The sequence below is a fragment of the Dermacentor variabilis genome, chromosome 2 (genome assembly GCF_050947875.1).
Source record: "Dermacentor variabilis isolate Ectoservices chromosome 2, ASM5094787v1, whole genome shotgun sequence".
NCBI classification, from domain to species: Eukaryota; Metazoa; Arthropoda; class Arachnida; order Ixodida; family Ixodidae; genus Dermacentor; species Dermacentor variabilis.
Genome location: NC_134569.1, coordinates 249,262,223 through 249,286,330, shown reverse-complemented (window position 1 = coordinate 249,286,330; position 24,108 = coordinate 249,262,223).

Sequence of the window (24,108 nt, the reverse complement as noted above, 5' to 3'; positions counted from 1 at the left end):
CTAAGCTCAACAATCCCCCACCATCCCTACCCCCCACCCTCCCCAGCCCCAACCCCGTCGAGCGATGGGAGACCCGACCTACCGACACAGCTCGCGCTGGCGGCTAGGGGCCAGGAACTGCTGGACGCATATGGGACCTGAGAAGAAGGTTCCACCCCATCTGGTGCCAGCGCGCACCAACCGTCACTAAGGGATCCGTACAAAAGTTGATTCTCTCTCTCTCTCCATCAAAACGGCTCAGGTTGGTCGGCGTGCGAGGTGTTGAGGGCCACAAGTTGCGACAGCATCGGGCGACATGACCACTGCGGCGACAGGTCAAACATATCGGCTGGTCGTCCGTGGTTCTCCACCAGTCGGGTTGCGATAACGCGGAGAGAAGCGTCGGGGTGTAGCGAAAATAGTAGAAGGGCGTTCGTTGGCTCTGGGGTTGGTGACAGAATGTAGGCCAAAGTTTTCAAGTTCCTGTCGAACGATGGCTTGCACGAGGGGAACTGAAAAAGGGGTAGTATCAGGGCTACGCGAACAGAAAGCTGCGGGCGCCATCGCATCCAGGCCACGTCGAAGGATTCGCACCACGTCATCTGATGACGACGCGTGCTGCTGTACGGGTTGAGCTTCACACGTTGACGTTGCGGCAGTATTGAGTATCTTGGTAAATGTATGTATTGACATAATTTTTGCTCATCCGTTTCTTTCTCCTAATAATTCCAATATTATTCGAGCACCATATCTTTTCACCTTTAATTATGCATCCCCAAGTGTACGCGATTTGCACATTTATTTGCGTTTGCCAAGTGTATGTAATGTGGTGGTACGTACTATCTGCGTTTTTTTTATTTGGCATTATCCAAGTTATTTGTTCCCCTATAGAAAATTCTCTTGAATAATGATTGTACTTAATATTTATATGTAATGTTTTTTGCATACGGTTGTTTGCGCGACTCACTGCCACCATGTAACGCGGGGGCTAAGGGCACCTCAAGCTGCCTCACTGCAGCTTTTATCTTAGCCCCCACCGTTGTATTTTTCGCAATGGAAACAAAGAAAAAAAAAGAAGTCTGGCGAATGGTTGCAAGACGCGTCGGCTTTTTGCCTGCTAGAATTGTCGGCACTATTTGATGATAGTGTCACGATCCACCCGGGTTCGTGAACAAGGGAGGGCTCGAGGCACCCTCCGTTAGACGGACGCTCCGCAGCGTCGTGGTGCTGAACGATGACTGACCGCCGAGCAGCCGTGCTCGTCGATGTTTATTACGGTGCGGTGACCAATATTGCCTGCCGAACTTAGCAGGCCACCGAGCCTGGCGGCGAACGAACATTATGCCTGAGGGGCCATCACATGCTTGCTACACCCCCTTACCCACAGTTTGTTTGTTCAATAAAAGAAACAAACGTCCATGTTCAAAATACGAGGCTCTGCCTCCACCCTAGCTGGGTCCACGGTGCCTGCTATCCAGGCGAGTAACGGTCCGGTGGCCTCCTCCGTCGAGTAGTCCGCCTGGGCGCCGGTGTTGATGGGTCGGGTGTGGCGACGCCGGGTGCTGCCTGTGCCAGCCTCGCTCCATCCGGAGGGAGCTTCCGGAGTAGCGAGTAGCGGTCGGCCTCGTGAGTGGTGCGGGGCTCGACACCGGTCCAACGGGTGCCGCACCACTGGCTACGGTTGCCGCATTCGAGGTGGGTGGTGCTCCGCTGGAAGCGACTGGTGCTGCCGCAAGTCCTCCTGCGGGCTGGAACTCAGAAGTGGCAGTCGAGGTTGCTGGCCAGGTCCCGAGGCGAGGCCTGACATGGTCGGCGTGTTTGTGTCACATGGCCCCGTCTGGCATGCGGGTGGCATGCGTCATCCGCATGCCACCCTTGCCTACCCTGTCCCACCCCGCTGGCCCACCCTGTCCGGCAGACCAGGGTGGGCCTGGACGGAAGTTCCTGGCGAAAACTGGAGCTCCCGACTCTGGCAAAGGCCCGGGACGGCACCCTTGGTCAGCAACCAGCTTCTGCTTCAGCTTCTTGAAGAGCACCGTGGATCGGAGGTCCGGATGCAAAACGTCCAAGGGTGCCTTGACCATCCGACCCAGCAGGAGCTCACAGGGGGCATGGCCAGTGACATCGTGAGGCGTGGTCCGGTACTGAAACAATATCCTGGCAATCTGCGTCCGGAAATCCCCAGTCTGGCTCTTTTAATCCTTTGATGCTTTGCACCACACGCTCGGTTCCACCACTTGAAGCAGAGTGGTACGGCGGAACCATCATCAGGCGGATTCCGTTCTTCTTCAGCCAGGCCAGGTACTCTGTGCTGGCGAAAGCAGGGCCATTGTCGGTCACGATGACATCTGGCAACCCCTGGGCGGCGAAGACCTGTCGCAGCGCTGCAATGGTCGCGCCTGCTGATGGAGTGGCGAAAGGTAGAACCTCCACCTACTTCGAAAAGGCGTCCACCACCACCAGGAAGTAAAGGCCCTTGAAGGGTCCCCCCAAAATCCGCATGTAGCCGGGACCAGGGTCTCCGTGGGAACTGCCAAGGGGTGATTTCCACATGACGCAAGGCTCGCTGATGCTGCTGGCAGATTTGGCAGCTCTGCACCAAGTGAGCGATGTTCTAGTCCAGACCAGGCCACCAAACATGGTACCGGGCCACCATCATGGTATTTTCTATGCCAGGATGACCCGTATGCAGCTACTGCAGAACCCTGAACCGGAGACTTTGTGGGATCACCACCCTAGGACCCCACAGTAGGCAGCCCTGCTGCAAGCTCAGCTAAGCGGCCTTGTGGCTATAGGCCTGCTGCACCAATTCCTCTCCACGGGACACCGCCTTGACCACCTGAGACAGGACTGGGTCCCGGCTGGTCGCTTGAGATACCGCAGATCTGGAGAGCACCTCCGGGTAAGCGTGTTCCAGCATGAACACTTCAGCAGGTTCTGGCACCGCATTAGGCACCTCTGGCAGGCGCAGGCGGCTCAGGGCATCAGCAGGTCCCAGGTCCTTTCCCGGACGGTAAACGAGCTGGTAACTGCAAGCTGCCAGCCTCAAGGCCCAGTGTATCACTCGAGGTGATGCCTGCACAGGAACTGCCTTGTCAGGCCCCAGCAGCCCCAACAGCGGCTTGTGGTCCGTGACCGCCTCGAACTTCCGGCCCCATAGATACTGGTGGAAGCGTTCGACACCGAACATGAGGGCCAAACCTTTCGTGTCCAGCTGGCTGTAATGTTGCTCTGCAGCATGAAGCCGTCGAGAAGCAAACGACATAGGGCGTTCCTGGCCATCTTTGTCCCGGTGTGCTAGGACGGCTCCCACACCGTACGGCGACGCATCTACGGTAAAGACGACAGGCTTAGCAGGATCGAAATGCATCGGCACTGGAGCCTTGGTGATTAGCTCCTTGCTGCTCTTGAAGGCCCGGTCCTGCTCCTTCTTCCAGACCCATTGTTGACCATCGCGTAGCAGAAGATGGAGCGTCTATAGATGCTCCGACTCCTGTAGAAGTTGATGAGGCCGAGGTAGCTCTGAAGTTCCTTCTTGTTCTGGGGCTTAGGCGCCTTGAGAACAGCATCAACTTTGCGGGTAGCCGAGGCTAGGCCTGCCTGGGAAATGACATCTCCCAAGTACTCAACGCTGAGGGCTAGGAAAACGCACTTTTCCAGCTTGAGCTTGAGGCCGGCGCTCTGCAGTCGTGCCAGGACGTTGTGCAGGTTCTGCAGGTGGTCCCCGTCGTCGCTGCCAGTAATCAGGATGTCGTCCAAGTACACCGCCACGTGCCTCATGCCCCTGAAGAGGTTATCCATCTCCCTCTGGAATATGGCTGGGGCCGAGGCCACGCCAAACAGTAAGCGCGTGTACTGAAAGAGCCGCAAAGTTGTCGATATTGTGACGTACTTCCGGGAGGCATCCTGGAGCACCAGCTGCTGGTAAGCATCTCTGAGGTCGAGCTTGGTAAACTTCTGTCCACCGGACAATGCTGACCAGAGATCTTCAATCCGGGGCAGCGGGTACTTCTCGACGGTTGCGACGGGGTTGATGGCAACCTTGAAATCCCCGCAGATCCTGTCACTGCCGTCTCGCTTGAGGCCTGGTACGATGAGAGTGGCCCATTCACATGTCGTGACAGGTACCAGAATGCCCTCACACTGTAACCGTTGCAGCTCCTGGGTGACCCCGCCCTTCAGGGCGAACGGCAGTGGGCGAGGCTTGAAAAAACGTGGCCGGGCTTCCTCAGGTACACAGATTCCAGCCGTCGTGCCGGCAAATGCCCCCCCCCCCTGGCGGGAATGGGGACTTGAACACTGTCAGGAGGCTGGGGACGTCTTTCACCACATGCAGGTGACACAATGATAAATGTTCTAAAATGCAGCGCCCCTTGGCAGCCCTGTTTGTTTTGTGTTGCTGCTGCGCCATGCCTGGCGGGCAATATATAAGGGGCCGCGGTAGTCGCGTTTTGGCAACGCCTCCTATAATATACTATGCATGGAACGTGAGCCGCAAACGCGCTGCCCTTCCCTCGCATGTACTCTCCTCCTTTTGGTACGGTGGCGAGCGCCTCTTGCGGCCAGCCCTTGTAAACACGCCGGTGGCGCGGTTACCGCGAGCGACGTCGGCAGCCAAGCGGCTGGCGCGTCGTGAGCTTTCGGCGGCGGCGGCTGTGGTTGTCATGGGGACCGGTACGGTGGCGCGCGCCGTCCTGCGGCGCATGGTCGCAACACTCGTCAGAGAGCTCCCTATGGAAAAGAGAGCGACGTTCCAGGCATATAGTTATAGGAGGCGTTGGTTTTGGCAATAAAGATGTGAGCTCGTCACTACTAGGCGTGCTGGCCTGTTTCTTCGGTGGCTGCGTTTCGCGGGCCATACTCAATTGTATCAACTGGCGACGAGGTGAAAAGGATTTCTACTGCTGCGCGCACTACGTCCGAGCCTTACTGCTGCCACGATACTGCTACTTCGGATTCTACTTCTGTGATGGATGCGAGGGACTTCGCCGCTGCTGAGACGCATCCTTTGTTGACCAGTACTGCTGCTACCGCTACGAGTCCGAGTTACTGCCCATGCTACTTTTGAAGAACGCCTTCTCGTATACTACAGCAACGACTTACACTACGGACTTTCAGGCGCTACTACGGAAAGCGTCGTTACATCCTGCGACCTATTCCTCGGAATTAGAACGGCTGAGACGCTACCCGGACGCTAACCCTACTTCGAACGTTTCTGATGCGACGCGTCCGTGAACGCCAGGTATGCGTGCCTGCTGCGTTTCAAGTGACTCTACGTTCCCGCACGGTTCGACCACCCGTTCAACATGCCAAATTTCGGCAGTCTCGAGCTATTCGAGGGCGGAGGAAATGACTGGCCCTGCTATGTGGACCGACTCGAAGCATTTTTCGCGGCGCATGATAGCGCCGAAGGCAAAAAAACGTCCGTATTTATCAGTTGTTGCGGACAGAAGACGTATGCGTTGCTTCGCAATTTGGTGAAACCCGACAAGCTGAGTGACAAAACGCTCCAACAGATTCTCTTGGTTCTTGGAAACTGCTATTGCCCGAAGCCGTCTGCAGTCGTGCAGCGTTTCCGTTTCAACTCCCGAGTTCGCGCGGAAGGCGAATCTATCAGCGAGTTGATTGCAGCGCTGAAAAGCCTCTCAGAGCATTGCAACTTCGGTACCGAACTAGAAGACATGATACGTGACCGTATTGTATGTGGTGTGAACAACGCAGACATTCAAACAAGATTGCTGGAAAAAGCGGACCTCACTTTCCAGGATGCCGTGCAGACAGTCCTAGCAATGGAAGCAGCGAAAAGGGACGCCGGGGAGATTGCACAAGCTAACCCTAACGGCACCTATTTGACCCACCGCGTCTCGTCAGGCTACGAGGCCGTCACCTGCTATCGCTGCGGGGGTGGACACCTTGCATCCGAATGCAAGCATGTGAAGGCCGTCTGCAATTACTGCCACAAACGGGGTCACCTGGCGAAAGTCTGCAATACGAAACGAAAGGACAGCCAAGCCCGAAGCAGCAGTCCTCACGAACAACGTACGTTCGCCTACTGCACGAAGTTCGCAGGCGTCAAACAACCGCCTTCCCGTGCACACAGTAAAAGATGAAGATGCCGTTGCAGTTTCGCCTTCAGAAGTCTGCGACGTGTGGCATATTAACTACGCCGAACCGCCTCCGCCTTTCACTGTCACCGTTGACGTTTGCGGCAAGCCGCACCGCATGGAAGTGGACACGGGGCAAGCGTCTCCGTCATTGCCAAGTCGCGGCTCCTACAGCTTCTGCCTTCGGTTAATGTGCAGCCATCGCAAGTGTTTCTGCGAAGCTATTCCGGGGAACTGAAAAAATTCGAAGGCAAGGATGACATCCTTGTGAAGTTTCATGGCAAGGAGACGGATCTACCCATTTTTCTGACCGGAGACAATTCACCTACTCTGCTAGGACGCAACTGGATGCGCGAGCTGGGCATCGGCCTCTCCAATGTTGAAATAAATATACATGCCCTTTCTGACATCAAACACCTAGTCCAAGACTTCGCAGATGTGTTCGAAGAAGGTCTTGGTACGTACAAAGGTGCTGAAGCGTCATTACATGTTCCTTCAGATGCCCCACCTCGGTTCTTCAAGCCACGCATTCTGCCATATGCCTTAACAGATGGAGTCACGCAAGAAATACAACGATTAAGAAGAGATGGCATCCTTGTTCCAGTGAAAACATCCAGGTGGGCTGCACCTATTGTTCCTGTGGTAAAAAAGGATGGGCGCATTAGAATCTGTGGAGACTTTAGTATCACCGTCAACCCAGTAGCGACAGTGGACAAATATCCAATTTAAGGATTGAGGTCCTGTGGACTGTCCTTGCAGGGGGTGAGAAATTCACCAAATTGGATTTGCGTGACGCGTATCAGCAAGTAGTTCTTGATGAAGCCTCCAGAGAGTACGTCACAATTTCGACACACATGGGGTTGTCTCAGTACACCCGCTTGCCTTTTGGAGTCTCGTCAGCTCCTGCTATATTTCAACGTGAGATGGAGAACTTGCTGAGAGGACTACCACATGTGGCCGTCTATTTCGATGACATTCTTGTCACAGGTGCTAATGATACTGAGCATTTCAACAACCTTCGTGCTGTGCTTCGTAAGCGTCAAGAATCTGCCCTCAAGGTGAAACTCCAAAAGTGTCATTTCTTCGTGCCACAAGTGGAGTATCTTGGGCACATCATCAGCAAGGAGGGCCTTTCCCCGAACGTCGACAAGGTGGCTGCCATTCTGCATGCCCCTGTGCCAAAGGACGTCAAAGAACTTCAGAGTTTCTTGGGACTCGTCAATTTTTACCGACGTTTTTTGCCTAATCTTTCTGCACTTCTTTCTCCCCTACACTCTCTTCTTTGTGATGGAAAGAAATGGGAGGGGGGGGCAGGACCAGCAAGATGCATTCACAGCCTGCAAACACCTGGTGGCCTCAGCTCCAGTTCTCGTACATTTCCGCCCTGACACGCCTGTGTGCCTCAGCTGTGACGCATCACCTTATGGCATAGGTGCAGTTCTGGCCCACAAAGATGCTGATGGCCGGGAACATCCCATTGCTTTTGCCTCACGGAGCTTGTCAAAAGCAGAACGAAATTACAGTCAACTTGACAGGGAGGCCCTGGCACTCTTGTTTGGTGTAGAGCGGTTCCACCAGTACTTGTGGGGCATACCGTTTGAAGCATACACTGACCACAAGCCACTTCTCGGACTGCTGGGTGCCAACAAGCGTGTCCCTGTGCAAGCATCACCAAGGTTAGTCCGGTGGGCTCTCAAGCTATCTGCGTACAAGTACGCAGTGGTATACAAGCCTGGAAGGGAGCTTGGCCCTGCTGATGCTCTTAGCAGACTGCCACTACCTAACGACAGCACCACACTGCCTGCCCCTGCCGAGATTTTCATGTTGGAGGAGGCCTACCCTCGACTTCTTTCACCTGCTGTGGTGGCACGAACCACCAGGAACGATCCAGTTCTGGGTCATGTTGTGCATTCTGTATTGAAAGGAGAGCCTTCCAGCTGGGCCAGAGTGGAACCCTTTCAGCACAAGAAGCTCAGAACTCAGTCTCCATGAAGGCTGCCTACTGTGGGGGTCACGAGTAGTAATTCCCAAATCACTGCAGGCCCAAGTTCTTGGAGTACTTCACGCCAGTCACCCTGGTATTGAAAAAAGCAAAATGATTGCCAGGAGCCATGTCTGGTGGCCAGGCATAGACAATGACATTGCCAATAGTGTGAAAAGCTGCGCTACGTGCCAGGCTCAACAACGGGCTGCGCAGCCGGTCCCACAGATGCCATGGCCGTTTCCGCACCGACCCTGGTCACGGCTCCACATTGATTTCGGGGGACCATTTCTTGGACACACGTTCTTAGTCATCGTGGATGCTTTCTCAAAGTGGATAGAAGTTTTTCCTGTGTCATCCACATCTGCAGAAGCTACCATTTCTGCCCTGAGAATTGCATTCGCTCAGCATGGCCTCCCTGACGTAATTGTTTCTGACGATGGCCCGGCGTTTACCAGTGCACAGTACCTTGAGTTCTTAACTCGAAACGGAATTCGCCGCGTGCATGTACCACCGCATCACCCCGCTTCCAACGGTGCATCAGAACGAGTGGTACAGACTGTAAAGAACAAACTCAAGAAGTCTGGCTCTGGCGACTTCAAGACACAGATTTCCAGGTTTTTATTTCATTATCGGACAACCCCACGTGAAGTAACTGGTCGGCCACCATGTGAGCTCCTAATGGGGAGAATGTTCAAGACTCCTCTGGATGTCCTGCGGCCTAGCCTACAAGCATCAGTGATATTTAAACTGAAACAGAAGTTGAATGTTGACAGAGGGTCACGGCAGGCTCCATTACTCCAACCAGGAGATAACGTGTATGCGAGAAACTTCCGCACAGGTGCACCATGGGTACCTGCCAGTGTTTCAGCCGTCAATCCACCGTCGGCCCAGGTTCTTTGTCAAGATGGTTCGACATGCAGCCGACACAATGACCACTTGCGCCTTGCGCAGACAGCGCCACTTCCTCCTGCTGGAGCAGAAGTTTCTCCTCAACTGGGGCAACCGCCCATCCATTCTCCAGCTATCCCGGATGTGCTTCTTGAGAGAGCACCAGCCATACATCTGCCAGCTGCATCCGACGTGCTACATGAGGAACAGTCGCCGGGAAGCGTATCTGGAAGTGACTGTGCCGTGGACAACCCTGTCATGGCTGCACCTTGCACTCCACAGTTGCGCCGTAGCACAAGAACTCGGAAACCAGTGGTCAAGTACTCCCCGTAGCATACATCTTAAGAGGGGAGGAGTGACACAATGTTAAATGTTCTAAAATGCAGCGCCCCCTGGCAGCCCTGTTTGTTTTGTGTTGCTGCTGCGCCATGCCTGGCGGGCAATATATAAGGGGCCGCGGTAGTCTCGTTTTGGCAATAAAGATGTGAGTTCATCCCTACTAGGCGTGCTGGCCTGTTTCTTCGGTGGCTGCGTTTTGCGGGCCATACTCAATTGTATCAGCAGGTTGGCTTCCTGGTACTCTGGCAGACGAACGTCCAGTGCGTGAATCCAGTTTCAGCCCAGCAGCGTCGGCGACGACCCCTTCGTTAAGTAAAGGGGAAGGGTTGCCTCCCTGTCGCCAAAGCGAACGCTGACCTGTGCCTGACCCTGGACCTGGGAGAGTTGCCCGGAGTAGCTGCGCAGCATCACGCCCGAAGCCTCGACGGACACGCCGGGGAAAGTACGCTTGAAAAGTTTCTCAGCCATTACAGACACGCTGGCCCCTGTGTTCAGCTCCATGGAAATGGGGTGCCCGCAGATTTCGACGGTCAGCATGTACGGCGGCAAAGACGACGGTACAAAGCCTGTGTGCCACATGTCGAAAATCGGCGGGTCCTCGGCCACGACGTGGAGCCTGGCCGCGGAAGAACTTGAGCCTGCTGCCGCACGCCCCCGCTGCATACGCTTGCGACGGCTACCCTGGCCGCGGGCTTGTGTGGTATCAGAGCTTGAATCAGGCTGCTGCTTGCTGTTCGTCCTCCCCCTTCGGCATACACGTGCCAGGTGGCCAGTTTTCCCGCACGTAAAGCATTGTGCTTGAGAGAACTCGCACTGTGAAGTGAAATGGGCACCACCACAGCGACGGCAGGTACTGCCCTTCTTCCCGAACTTGTTGACTGCTGCTTCCGCCGACGGTGAGCCAATCGCACGGGAAATCTCGCCGGCGTCCTTGGCGGCAGCTTCCATTGCCATCGCTGCCTTCACGGCGTCGTCCAGCGAGGGGTCGGGAAGCTCCAGGAGTCGCGTCTGCATGCCGGGGTTGTTGATGCCGCAAACGAAACGGTCCCGGAGCAGCGAGTCCAGCTGGTCCCCGAAAACGCAGGCACTCGCTAACCCTCGTAGCGCAGCAACGAACTGCCCGAGGGTCTCTCGTTCCCGGCGGCTCCAGTTGTTGAAGCGGAAACGCTCCATTAGTGTGGACGGTGCTGGGTTAAAATGCGAGCGCGGTATGGCGAGCAGCTCACCCAGCGTCTTAACGTGCGGCGTGGCTGGCTTGAGAAGGTCGAGCAAAAGGCTGAAAACTTGGGTCCCGCAGCTGGCCAGGAAAATGTCCCTCTGTTTGGCCTCGAGTGTGTCGTTTACCCGGAAGAACACGTGAATTTGCTCCTCGTAAATTTACCAGGTGGACCCATCTCTCTCTAACGTCTCGAGCTTCCGTATAGCGGCATGGCGGCAGCAACGGGGGGCGGTGTTTCGCCGCTCGCGGCGGCATGGGACCATCCATGGGTACTCGTCGCCAGTGGAGTTCCGTCGTGGCAGCGGAGAAGTGCGAACGGGCGCCGCATGCGCTCCGCAGTTTTCGACCGACCCATGCCATCAAGACCCACGGGGCCTGCAAAAGCTTTTAGGACCTGATACATCTCACAAGCTGGACCACGCGGATACCAGTTTCAAGGCGGTAGGCCCAATTTTCGGTGTTTTACCGGACTTTGAACCTCCCACGTGGCCGTGGAGCTAAGCCGAACGCTAGGCTAGGAACGCACGAGCACGACGCTCGAGGGAGACCAGGCCGCGTCGACGACACCGACGCGGGCCGAAATGGACTCCCGCCGACCGAGTCTACCGAACCCCAAGCTTTTCATGAGCGCCACCACCATGCAGCAAGACCAGCCCAGTACCTCAGGTATGCAAAATTTCGACGACCACTGGCAGATTTACTACTCTAAACGCCAGAAGAAACTACAGAAGAGCGGATCCCGGAACGCCGCCACTTTCAATCAGAAAGAAGCCCCGAGCGGGGAGACGAATAGCAAGATGGCGTCGTCCGCCTCGGCAGAGGGTGGCGCGAACGCGAAGACAGCTGGAGCAGCAGCTGCGAGCCAAGGTCAACGGCAGCCGAGAAAAAGGTTACCGCCGCTCCCCAAGGACGACGCGAAGATTATAATACGCCCGAGGAACGGCCTACTAATCAGAGAGTTAAAAGCGACCGAGGTTGCAAGAGCTATCGTAAAGGCATGCAACGGCAAGTTTAAAGAAGACGACGTCACCGTCATACTAAGAACGGGATCCAACATCATCATCGCAAGTACCTCAAACGAGGAAGCAGCGAAGACGATGCTGGGGATGACTAATGTACAATTTAGAGGACATACCTACGAAATCAACAAGCACGTGGCTCTACCGGACGACGTCAGGCGAGGCGTTATACATGGCATCGACGCAGGGACCTCGTCGGAAGAGCTCAAAGCAAGAATCAAGGTACGCACGCAAGGAGTCACAGTACTCACGGCAAGAATGCTAGGAGAGTCACAAACGGCGGTTATCACTTTCGACGGCCCCACCATACCCAAGTACGTGCTTTTCGCCGGAGGGGAATTCAGATGCTACCCGTACAGACCGACGAGGCAGGTGTGTTACATTTGCTGTCAGCAAGGCCACCGGTCCGACGTCTGCCCTGCGCCCAGCACAAAGGCGTGCAGGGCGTGCGGTATGCAGAACCCGCCGGAGAACCACCAATGTCAAGCCAAGTGCCTGATTTGCGGAGGCGATCACGCCACGGCATCCAGGGACTGCAAGGACCGACTCAAGAAAGCAAGAGAGCTGCGAGGCCGGCAGCAGCAGCAACTACACCAGCAACGGAATAGAACGGCACGGGAACGGAGACCAAGGTGGTTTAGCTCGGAGGGAGGACAAGACAGGTCACGGAGCCGCTCGCGGAACCAGTCGTGGGACCGCTCGCAGAACCGCTCGCGGAGCCGCTCGCGGAGCCGCTCACGGAGCCGCTCACGCAGCTGCTCCAGATCATCCCCGCCATTGGTGCCCCCGGCCACCAAGGACAAGGGCCAGCAGCAGCAGAAGATGGCCAAGAAGAAGCCCAACGGCGGAACAAAGGTGAGCTGGGAAGCAGGCCCTCCCAAATCCCTTTTTCCGCACTCGGACAATCAAAATCAGAACATTATAAGCAACAGGGAAAAACAACTAGAGGAGGAAAATAAGGTCCTCAAAAGAAAACTCGAAGAGCAGGACGCGAAAATTAATAGACTAATCCAAGAGATGCAGGAGCTAAGATCAGGTAGCTCCCTTAGATCGCTCACGCCACCAACCCCCCCACCTAGCCAACCTGAGATAACAAACCAACCGAACTTTGCCCAATTCATGGCAGAAATGCAAAAAGCAATACAATAAATGAAACAGCAAATTATGATGCAGGGTGCGGAAATCCGCACCATGCGCAAACAGAAAATTACGGAGGGAGCCAAAGACAAGTTTAATCAGAGACGCCCAATGCTAGAAAACTACAGTACGAGAGACGACTCCGGAATATAATCATGGGTAGTCGAGCCAAAAGAGAGAAAAAAGAAGAAAAACTAGAAATATGGCAGTGGAACTGTAGAGGTTACAAAAGAAAACAAGGACTACTACAACAATACATTAACAAGCGATTAATACCTCCGGACATAATCGCGCTACAAGAAACAAACGTAGAACCAAAATTACAAGGCTACACGTGCTACGAAAATCCGGACGAAGAACGGAAAAGGACAGCGATCCTAGTTAGCAAAAGCCTCACGGCCATACAACACGACAGGATAGCTGACACGGACGTAGAACATGTAATAGTCGAAATAATTCCGAAAAAGAAAAGGGCAGGAGGAAGCATATTCATAGTCAATGTATATAGTCCTAAGCAAAAGAAGGCCAAATTTGAAGAGCTATTTAGAGGAGCAAACAAAATCGCAAAAGGAAATGCGCTGGTTATATTAGGCGACTTCAACGCCAGAGAGGAAAGTTGGGGGTACAAGACATCAGAACTAAAAGGTAGGACAGTAGCCGACGCGGCAGATAACACGGGGTGCGAGCTAATCACCGACGCCGAAAACCCGACAAGAACCGGGAACAGCGTAACCGAAGATACCTGCCCAGACCTCACCTTCGTCCTGCGAACAAAACAAGCAGAGTGGGAAAACCTAATGGAAAACCTAGGAAGCGACCACTATATAATAAGAACACAAATCACGACATCAGATAAAATCAGACGGCAAATAGGCAAAGCCAGCATCACGGATTGGAGAGCCTTCAGAGAGTCGGACAGCGACACGACAAGAGGGGAAATCCAGTCGATATACGAATGGGGAGACAAACTCAAAGAACAAGTAAGGAAGTTCACGAAAGAAGTAGAATGCACGCAGCAAACACCGGACGTGAACTCTAGGCTACTCAGACTGTGGGAAGCAAGAAAGGGACTCACGAAGAGGTGGAAGAGGCAGAAATTTAACAGAAAGCTCAGAATAAAAATAGCAGAGATCACAAGGAAAGCGGAGGAGTATGCGGAGCAGCTTGCGAGACAAAACTGGCAGCAGTTCAGCAATTCACTGTACGGGACCCTGAACACAGCAAAGACGTGGAGCATACTCAAAACCCTACTAGACCCGACCAAAACCACGTCAGAGAATAACAAAGCCATCCATCGACTTGTTCACCAGTATGAAGGGACGAATGAAGAACTGCTAGAAAAAGTACGCAAGAAATGCTTTGGCGACAGCAACCCGGCCGCTTACAGCGAAAGATATAAAGGGCAAGAAAACGAAGCATTGGACAGGCCCATAAGTAAGGAAGAAGTTTATGCGGCAATAAGAAGAGCAACAAGAAACACGGCAGCGGGTGCGGACAAAATTAACAACGCACTTATCCGCAACCTCAGTGACGAGTTAGTCGAAAAATTAACCGACTACCTCAACAAACACTGGGGAGCGGAAACAGTTCCACAAGAATGGAAACACGCTGAAATCATCATGATTCCAAAGCCAGGAAAGAAACTCCAAGTAGAGAACCCCAGACCAATCTCTCTCACATCATGCTTGGGCAAGATATACGAGAGAGTGGTTACGAAGAGACTTCAAGACTACATGGACGATAACGAATTATACCCGCACAGCATGTTCGGCTTCAGAGCCAAGCTGTCGACGCAAGACGTGCTGCTGCAGATAAAGGAAGAAATACTCAGCGAAATCCCACGCTACGGAGAAAATATCATCATGGCACTCGACATCAAAGGCGCCTTTGACAATGTCAGTCACGAAGCCATACTAACGGGCCTAGACAACCTGAACTGCGGCAGAAAGACACACGGCTATGTCAAAGCATTCCTGTCGGGCAGAACAGCGACCATCGGGCTAGGAGAGCTAAGATCAGACAAGTTCAGCACTCCAAACAAAGGCACACCGCAAGGGTCAGTTATCTCGCCCATCCTTTTCAACGTGGCAATGATAGGACTGGCCAAACAATTAGAGGAAATTGGGGGTATACGTCATGCGATGTACGCCGACGATATCACCATCTGGGCGCAAAGAGCTCCGTTAGGATGCCAAGAACTCAAGTTGCAAGAGGCCGCAGCATGCGTAGAAACATATGTCAGGGCAAGAGGACTCGCATACTCAACGGAGAAATCTGAGCTCCTGAGAGTACGCCGGAAACGCAAGACCAGCGACGAGGCCGAGCCCCTGAAAATCTACCTGGAGGGACACCAGATCCCGGAAGTGACGCAATGTAGAATACTGGGGATGTGGGTGCAAACAAACCAGCGTTGCACATACGCCCTGGCACTAACCAAGACTGCAGTCAACCAAGTGGCCAGAATGATAAACCGGGTGTCGAAAAGAAGATATGGCATGAAGGAGGCAGATACACTCAAGCTGATAAAAAGCCTAGTAGTCAGCAGAGTGGTGTACAGCCTACCGTACTACAACTGTGTCAAAAGCGAAATCCAGCAAATCGATACCATCCTAAGGAAAGCACTCAAGACGGCGCTTCAAATATCCCAAACAGCGTCGACCGAGAAGCTGCTAGCCCTAGGGCTGCACAACAGCTTTGAGGAACTGCAAGAAGCCCAAAGGATCGCACAATTCCAAAGACTACAGCAAACTGAAACCGGTAGAAGACTTCTAGTCAGGTACGGCGGCGAATCAACCCTACGAGAAGTACAAGATAACATGACGATCCCGGACGAGTACCGCAGTACCATCAGGGTAGCACCAATACCCAGAAATATGGACCCGAACCTGCACAAGGCACGCAGGGAGGCGAGGGCAGAGTACGTGCAAAGGACACTGGCCATCCGGAACGAAGCGGTGTATGTTGACGCCGCAACATACGCCGGCAAAGGAGAAGGCAATAAGCATAAGGTGGCGACGGTGATTGGCCCGGACCTCAGGGAAATCACCAGCGCGTCAATACGGAACTGCACGGTAGTTGAAGCCGAGGAAGCGGCCGTAGCTCTAGCGGCACTGGAGGGCTATCGACTAGGCAAATCCCTAACGATTTTAACAGACTCGCAAACAGCATGCCGGAATTACATGAATGGCAGGATCAGCCGCAAAGCGCTGAACATTCTCCGCTCTAACGGCCGACCCACAGACAAGCAAAGCAAACACGCGATAGTTTGGATACCGGGACACACGAGTGTCGAGGGAAATCTGGAGGCAGATAGGATAGCTCGAGGGTACGCAACAAACCGGGCGTCCAAGAACACTGCCGCCATAGAGGACCCAGAACCGGTAGGCCAAACATACGCTGACACGCTAAACTACTTCAGGGGCGCCAGAATGAGATATCCGGCACCAGACAAACAACTCAACAGAGAATAAGCCGTAATCTGGCGGCAACTACAAACGGGCACATACCCGAACTTATACATTCTAAACAAAATTTACCCTACCCAATATGAGAACACATGCCCCTGGTGCGGGGACAAGCCCACGCTATATCATATCACGTGGGCCTGCCAAAAAGCAAAAGAAATAACCATAATAGAAAACCCAAGTGCGGAACAGTGGGAGAGGATGCTTTCCAGCGACATCCTGAAAGTCCAGCAAGGGCTAGTAAGGCGTGCTCGCACGGCAGCTACCCTCAGTGGGGCCCTGGACTAGGGGCACCAACCCTGCAAATCAAGATGGAAGAAGCCATCTGAAGAACCGCTAACTCCATATGTAAATAGAGCAAATAAACGTTTTTCACCACCACACCACCACCATCGTCGCCAGTGTCACAAGTATCCCATCCTCGTCGCCAGTGTCACGATCCACCCGGGTTCGTGAACAAGGGCGGGCTCGAGGCACCCTCCGTTAGACGGACGCTCCGCAGCGTGGTGGTGCTGAACGATGACTGCCCGCCGAGCAGCCGTGCCCGTCGGTGTTTATTACGGTGCGGTGACCAATATTGCCTGCCGAACTTAGCAGGCCACCGAGTCTGGCGGCGAACGAACATTATGTCTGAGGGGGCATCACATGCTTGCTACAGATAGCATCAACTGTAGAGCAGCTTTTGCACATGAGAAGATTAAAGGCGTCGTCAGCAATGCCCTTCAGCACGCGCCCGACCTTCTCAGCTTCTGTCATGAGTTGATCGGCTTTACGACAAAGTGCCAGCACGTCCTGGATGTACGAGACATAGGACTCCCTGGGGGATCGGGCACGCGATGCCAGTTCCTGCTTTGCGGCAATTTTACGGCCGGTTGGTTTGCCAAACAACTCGACTTCTCTTTGTATTGGTCCCAGCTGGTTTGCTCTTCTTCGTGGTTTTCGTACCACACCTTTGACGCGCCTCATAGGTATAACAACAGGTTAGCTAACATAAGCGTAGGGTCCCACCTGTTGATTCCACTTACGCTGTCGTACATAGCCACCCACTCTTCAACGTCGGCGCCATCAGTCGTCTGAAGGTTCCAGGATCCTTTGGCTTGCACAACCACAACTGAAAGTGACAGCGACGTAGCTGGCGATGGTGGCGTTGGGGGTGGCAACGACGTTGATCCCGCGTCCACACCGTCATTCATGGTGCGGATGGTGATGCGACGTCCACTGTGGAGCTCCGTTTCCAGCCGTGGTACCCCGCACCTCCCACCAATATGTTACGGGGATGTTGGGAGTATAGAAAGACTGTATTTACAATATATATACAAGATGGAGTCAGAGTAGTTAAGATTACTGACCACCAACAACACGCAGCAGCCAGCGCCTCGCGATCTTCTTCTTCTTTCTCTCTGTTCTTTCATCCTTCTGTAACAATGTATTCAAACATCCAAAACATTCAAACATCAAGCACAGGCACGAGGGCAAGCAAGATCAAGCGTGCGTACATAGCGTTCAGAGCGATTACCTCCGCGCGTTTGGTCTGTATTGCGTCGCTCGCCGAACTGTAAGAGCGGAGGCGGGCGCTCGAAGACTCAGGTTGGTCGCTGGTTGACGAGAGCGGAAGATGTGTCGATTAGAGGTCGTGCGTTGGCGCTCGGCCGGGTCCCTCCGACAGTGGTTGGCCTCCCGAATGTTGACGTCCGACCCAAGCCAACGCGTCTTCCTGGCTCTTCTTGTCAGCTCCGCTTACCTCCCAATTAACGGGGTCTATTCGCCTTCCCTAGGGTGCCTGAGCCACGTGGTTCTTGCCGATTCGCTGAGTGCTCTTTTGTGGCGCTTCCTCATTCGTAGTTCGTCTCGAGTTATTGTTTTTCTATGCCACGGGCGCACGTGCAGAGAGGTGTCATCCTTGTAGACGATGCAGGCGCCTCGGAGCACGCGCTTTCATGTTTTCGACGCCATTTCGTCATCGTCCAGGCGTCGCTTGCCACTTCACCACACAAACCAAAACTAACCTATAGTTTACGAACACAGCCAAAATAACCCAACGTAAGAATACATGTTATCTTCGGAAAACCTGTCATTCTTCTTTGCAGCAATATTTTAAATCGAACAGCCCTCTTTGGCTACAATGACAGGTTACTTGATCTTATCGAATTACATCACCCCGCTGGTAAAAAAGTTGTTTCTACTTTCAACTCTATGCTCGAGTGGTGATGCAGTTTGATGGCACTCTCTCGATCTAATTGATGTGTTTGAAAGTCAAAAATTGTGCAAACTAAGGTAACACTAACTTTTATGTATAGAGTGATTCTTTTGTTGTAGTAAATGGTTCTGGAAACGCTCTTACCTTAGCAGCCTTTCCTGTTTTGTGTAAAGTGCTCCTCACTGCCCGCGCCACAGCATGATTACCAAAATCACGCTATCCCATACCTACCTTGTCGGGGGCGTATTAAGGGATCAACACTACTCCGTCTTGTGCTGAGGCTACGCATTATACTGCTGTATAGGCTAAACGAAGCCACTACAACCGACCGCTGTAGATGAACCGTGTAATTTTGAAGCGAGAAGCTTTATTTGACTACCGCATGACCTGTTGTCCAACAGTACGGAGATTACAGCTCCTTTGCCGTCTTTCTGACGGCGCACCGCCCGCGCCGTCGCCGTTGATTTGACTCTTTGCAAGGCCACTTCAGCACTCCTGCTTCTGTACTCGCAACTATGCAAGAGCGCGATAGTCGTCACTGCTCTCGGTAACATGGAGTAACTCTAATGTATTCATGGTGGCGTAAATATCTTCCACTTTAGTTACATCACTGTCGGGGTGCGCTTGGGAAACAAGGACAGAGTGAGGCACACACATACGGGAGGTCGGTAGCAACTTTGTCAGTGGCTAGAGGACTGTCTGGCACATTCATCTGTGCGGCTCACTGTGTCCCTGTCTCTTACAGAATCGCATCCTCGTTTCCACCAATACTGTTTCTTTCAAGCAGCTGCCTTAAAAACGAAAGTTGCCTGTATTAGGCCACACTTTAAAACGATGCCCATATATAACGCTTAAGCACTAGCTTAAAGGACCCCTCACCAGGTCCCATATAAAATTTTGGTTATGCGCTGGAAGCTGTTACGTGTTATCTAGGGAGCGTTCTGCCGCAAACATTTTTCAAATCGGTTCATTAATAGCCGAGATAAAGATATCTCAGTGCCACGAACCCATGATTTAAGCAGGCGGGCCCCACTGCCAAGCAAGACGCCCTCTCCACTCGCTCCGTCTAGCCTTCGCAAGCGAAATTCCTTCCCTCCGTTCTCCCATACCAGACCTCGAGGATCGCGTGACGCAGACGTCACAGGCCCCGCCTTCATTTTTTTTTTCTCCTCGCTTTTTTTCGACGCTACACACTTCCGCCGATGTCGTCGCGTGCGAGCTGTCGTTTCGTTCGCGCAGCGCACGATTTTGCGCGCTGTGCGCAAGGACACGTGGCCAGCGGTGTAATTGGGTGCTACGCGAACACCGAGGCAGAACAGGCGGATCGCAGAGCATGGTCACGGGACGCTGGAACACGGTAGAAAATGGCATAGTTCGGTACCTGCGCATGTGACCGCACGACCATGGGAACAAGCAGACGAAGTTGGAGTACATCTCCCTTTCTCCGGTGCGAAATAAAACAAAAAACACGCAGACATTCCATTTGTGTGTTTTATTATTTCTATAATTTTCGATTAGTCAGTTCAAGCAACAGATCGCACAGATAACAGATGTTGTCTTGAATAATTCTCGAAGTCACCTGTCACCACGAGCGACGTCACACTGCGAACACGATTACGTAGGCGCAGGGTCGCGATTACGTCACCGTCCTGCTTGGAGCGTGGCGGCCGCGAGGAAAAGAAAAAACGGCGTTCGGTTTGAAATTTCAGATCTTTCCGCGGCACGTTGCAATGTAATACTTTGCAGACACGATCGTTATCGAGCAATGTATGCTATGCGCTTGTCAGCTCAAAATGACCCGACCTGGTGAGGGGGCCTTTAAAGGGACACTAAAGCGAAACAATAAACCAGTTTGAACTAATGAAGCATTGTTTGAAAACCCTGCAGGCAGTCATTTAAAAAAGGTTAGTTTGATTATTGGATGAGAAAATGAAGGTCCAAGTATGAGTATTTGAATTTCGCGCCGAAATCCCAGCGCCGGTACGTCAGCGTGACGTCAGGGATTCCAAAGTATGTTTTCGCATTTGGGCCACGTTGGCTGAATAAAGGTTCCCGAAACTTGCCATGTTTAATATTTGGTTCCTTTAGAACACAATGTAGTCAATCTGTACCGCTATATATAATTAGTAGGCCCTAGAAGATGCCATCAAAATCCAAGATGTCACAGCCCCAGGTGCGGGAACTTAAGTAGGCGTCGCCACCCGTATTTCGTTCTTGCTCTTTTTCTAGCTTACCAAACGTCTTATCGTTGTAAGAGTGGTGTTCTTGGTGTTGTAGAACGGTAATTTACTGATGCAGAAGAAATCATTTTTCACTTTAGTGTCCCTTTAAGAGAGGTTTCTCAAATATCCCCCAACACTCACACAATTTTGAGTTCACATCCACGTAAGCCGTAATGTTTCATCCACTTTCAATCAATTTGAGCTGTGTGGCTTCTGCAGTTCCCTCAGTACTGCGGGCTGAATTTGGCGCCTCAATTGAACCACACACACTTCAAACTTGCCTGCACATCTGCCGGAACCTCCTCCATATTTCCAGAAAATTAGGCGATTGACTTAGTTCAACGACCGCAGCTGCGATTACTATTTGCAATAATAATAATAATCAAGCCAGGAAAGCTAAACTCTACCTTCGTATCAACCCTAATAGTTATCTCATTTCCACCGACTGTGGACTAGGAGTCCCGCATAGTTCACATAGGACACTGAGAAAGATTCAACATACATCAATGTAACTGTACCGAGCGCTTAAGTGTTGTTGTTGTTTAGAAGCACAGCTTTTTCTGGATACCTTAAACATTACTGCTCTGTTCTATATTGTTATACCCACGTTCATTATACTTCGTGACAATACTAGTTCTCCCGAAAAAGCTGACAAAATTTTCCGCCGTTCATAAATTGCACTTGTGATGCTACGGATATCTTGCATTCGTAATTTACTGGAAAGGCTATAGTTAACATCCCACAAACTTTTAACTTCGATTATACGTCCCTCGTAACCTGAGCCTTGCACAAAATATTTAACGAGATTAATTGTTTTGTTCAACGTGGACATCGCGAACGCCTCGGATACCGCGCGAAAATAGGGTGGGCACGAATGTTCACTGATTATTTGCAAAATTCCTAGTAAATTCCGCAGCGCTAAACCATCTCCGCCCATTATTCATAAGAAGCCTATACTATTCATTATTTAAAGGTGAACTTTGGGGTGACTTCGTGCTCGCGTGAACTTGGGAGATATATCACATAACGGTCGTAAATGCTTCCGGCCACTAATAGGAAAATTTTTTTCAGAAGCTCTAATTTATGCCACATATTAACCTAGCACGTACGCACATTGGTTAAGCTGTGCTTCTATTTTGAGCAAAGTTGATCTTTGTGGCAGTTGTATAACTCTCAGGAAAACAGGATAAATTATGAGTTAGTCATAAAACACTGCAGGCAACTGCATATGCAGCTTGAAGAGGCAGCGCGAAACAACAGAGACAGAAGGCAGGAAACACAAAGGAGGGCGCTGAGCGGAGTGTTTCTCGCCTTTTGTCTTCGTCCTCTTGCGCTGCCCCTTCCAGATGTTCAACCAGCACCAACTCGCCCAAATGTCGATTCTTCTACTGGATATGCAGCATTGTTTGGGGTTCCGCAAAAGTGTTACCAGAGTGACCAGTGTGTTTGTGTAAATCCAGCATTTGAGCGCGTGACACGAGTACAATGAGCTTTTTATACTTCGCTTTTGAAAACTTCGCTGGCGTGTTCATTCACATTTCGTCAGTTTAAACTCTTGGGTCGCTGAGTATTACGTATGTCCCGCATGCACCGTTGAGAGGGATAAAGGCTTGATGTGGTGAAACCCGCGTGTTCCATTCAATAGTAGCGCTCTTGCAAACCGTCCACTGACGTCAGCTTCATTTTCCTGAATAATTTCTTAGGGCACCCAGGGGTTACTAAACACTACTATCTCAGCCGTAGAACCTACTTTGTTCCTGATCCGCGGCTCAACAGAGCTCAAGAATTAACGCTCCGTTTACTACAAACGAATACATATCCCAATCCGTCGCTCTTGCATAAAATCTATCCGGATACTTACACCAATGCTACCTGCCGCGATTTAGGAGAAATAGCCACGTTAGACCACATGCTGTGGCGGTGTGCCCGGTCACGCTCTATCATCGATAACAGCTCGGCCAGATGGGAGGCGGTTCTCCGCAGCCCTCTTCTGGCTGACCAACTCTGGGCTGCCCAGCAGGCCCGCGGCCGAGAGGCTCGGCCTTCCGGTTCCCACGTGGGAGCAGCCCGCTTCGTGGAGACTCACGATTTGCAGGACTTCATTAAAGTTTTACCGTACCGTACCATACCCAGAGGGCTATGACACGCTTGATAGTTTTCTCCGCCCATGTAAACAGCTCATAAGGGGTTAGTATTTCATCTTTGTGTGGCTTCTGGGTACTTGCTCCTGCTGCCAAGCGCTCCACCAACGCTGACGCAAGCGCTATTGCCGTGTGAAGCGGCCAAAAAAAAAATTCCATTCCGCTAAATAATTTAAATCGTTCTCATGGTAACAGAGGTTCATGACGTTCTTTTTATTCTTGTGCTGAGAAGCCGTACTATCAGAAAAGTAATTAATTTTCTTAACTTCTGGTACATCATTTTTCAACTTCTTCAGCACTTTCTTCTGAACTAACCAGACAGCAACTGTGTTGTGTTCTAGGTAGTCTGAAATCACAACAAACGACCTCACTCAAATATCTGCACTGCTCTGATGCAGCGTGGCCTGCGCATTTACCCAGTCTTTCTATTGCTTGCTTTCAACTCTCGCAAGTATTCAATTTGCTTGTTGCTTGCTCACGAGATGATGACTGCTTCGGTGCTTGAGCATCTCCGAGAATGTACGCGTTGTCGGATGTGGACGGGCGAGGGGTGTTTCGCTCCTCCACCTCAGTAAAGGCGGCCACCCCGGGTGTAGCAGAGCAAATCACGGTTGCGCTGGCCTTGTGTGACCCAGAGCGTTTCCACATTTACACCAACTCGAGAAACGCAATCAGAGCTTTTGAATCGGGTAGCCTCTCGAGAGAGACGGCCTGTATTCTAGAGAAGTGAGCTTGCCCCGGTTCTCATTATATCACGTGGTTCCCCACACACATGGGGACGAACGTTCTCGAGGGCTTCCCTAACCTCAACGAGCTGGCGCACGACCACGCGCGAGAACTCGCGCGCAGCGACGGTCTGGAGGCTCCGGAGGGGCAGGAAGAGACTTAGCAGAGCGATCCGCTTCTCATGTTTAATGAAATTACTAAACATTACCAACCTGGCAGGAGAGTTTATCCTCAGTAGTGGTCAGTGAGCTACTCTTAGGCAGTTGCAGACGGGATCTTTCCCGTCGCGGGGCTTCCTCAGTAGGATATACTCGGATGTGGACCCTGGTTATCCCGACTGTAGTGACACCTCTTGTTCTATGGCTCACATGCTCTGGCGATGTCCCGTGTTGCCTAACGACCTTCTCTCCAGCGAAGCCGAGTGGGAGAAGGCCAACAGAACCACGGTACTCCGTAAGCAAGCCCAGGCTATCCAGAGGGCCCAGGAAAGGGCGGAGCGTCACGGCGTTCTGTCCTCTATGTGGGCACGGCCAGCGGTTACAACGGGCTCCCGTTGGGGGGTCCTGACCATAGTCCCTCAGGATCAAATAAAGTTCGCTGTCTGTCTGTCTGTCTGTCTGTCGGCTCGTCCGTCCGTCCGACACCGTACACCACTTATCATGCATCTATCATGCATACTCTCTTCGATT